Source organism: Littorina saxatilis, linkage group LG16 (assembly GCF_037325665.1).
Source record: "Littorina saxatilis isolate snail1 linkage group LG16, US_GU_Lsax_2.0, whole genome shotgun sequence".
Lineage (NCBI taxonomy): Eukaryota > Metazoa > Mollusca > Gastropoda > Littorinimorpha > Littorinidae > Littorina > Littorina saxatilis.
In genome coordinates this window covers 2,367,044-2,368,522 of record NC_090260.1, presented here as the reverse complement: position 1 = coordinate 2,368,522, position 1,479 = coordinate 2,367,044, and positions in this window count along the sequence as shown.

Below are 1,479 nucleotides of genomic sequence, written 5' to 3'. Positions count from 1 at the left end.
CCTGTCGGCCTCATCTTCTGTCCAGGCTCTCCCCGGGCCACACCGATTATCGGACCAGACCGTGCGGAACCGCCTGCATGAAGCTGGTTTGAGAGCTCGCAGACCTCACAGAGGAGCTGTCCTCACCCGCCGCCATCGCCAGAACCGAGTGCAGTGGGGCAACCAGCACCTTCGCTGGACCGTCCGGAATCACTGGAGACACGTGTGGTTCAGCGACGAGTCCTACTTCCTGCTCCAGCGACATGATGGTCGGAGGAGGGTCTACCGGAGAGTAAACGAACGTTACGCGCCCAACTGTGTGGATGAGGCACCCGTTCATGGTGGTGGAGGCGTCATGGTGTGGGGGGCGATCAATACCGCTGGAAGGAGCACCCTGGTGCACGTCCAAGGGCGCATAACTGCCCAGCGATACGTGGAGGAAATTCTGCGCCCACACGCCCTTCCTCTTCTGGCTGACCAGGATGCCATATTCCAGCAGGACAACGCTCGCCCGCACACAGCACGACTCACCACCCAGTTCCTCACCGACCACCATGTCCAGGTGCTTCCCTGGCCATCCATGTCGCCAGACATGAACCCGATAGAACACCTCTGGGATGAATTGGACAGACGTGTGCGCAGGCGAGAAGAAGCGCCGGCAAATCACCGCGATCTATTGCAGGCACTTCAGGAGGAGTGGGACACCATCCCACAGCAAGATATCCGGCATCTGATCCAGTCCATGCCCAGAAGGTGCCGGGCAGTTGTTGCTGCTCAAGGCAGTCACACCCCCTACTGACTTGACAGCCTCGGCACCCAATCGTATTGACAATTGATTTGAAGATGCAAATGAACTGTGTGTGCATTCAACTGTGTCCATACCAAATTTCAAACAAATAATCTAAATATTGGATTTTCTGTTAATTTTTTCGAAAAATAAAACAAATTTGGCAAGTAGCAACTATGCGTTTCTTTTTTTGAACAGTATAAATACAAGCTGGTAGCAATCGAACATGTAGCAATAGTACAACAAAAATATGTTCAGAACATACAATGCACAGCATATCTTTGACCTAATACTAAGTGTGGTAAATCAAAAGGCGTTAAACTACTCAGACAAAAAGTGGTTTTTAACACATTTTTTTAAAAACGTTTTTAATGACTTTAAGTGCTTAAAGGATGATGGAAGCGAATTCCAAACTGAAGTACCCGAAAAAGCAAGACTGGTCTTATATAGGTCAATTCGTGGAATCGGTGGGATCAAGTTGACCGACCCATATCTGTGGGTAGCTTTATTAAATAATGATGTGACTCTGAGCGCAGGGAAAAACAAGTCGCGTAAGGCGAAAATACAACATTTAGTCAAGTAGCTGTCGAACTCACAGAATGAAACTGAACGCAATGCAATTTTTCAGCAAGACCGTATACTCGTAGCATCGTCAGTCCACCGCTCATGGCAAAGGCAGTGAAATTGACAAGAAGAGCGGGGTAGTAGTTGCG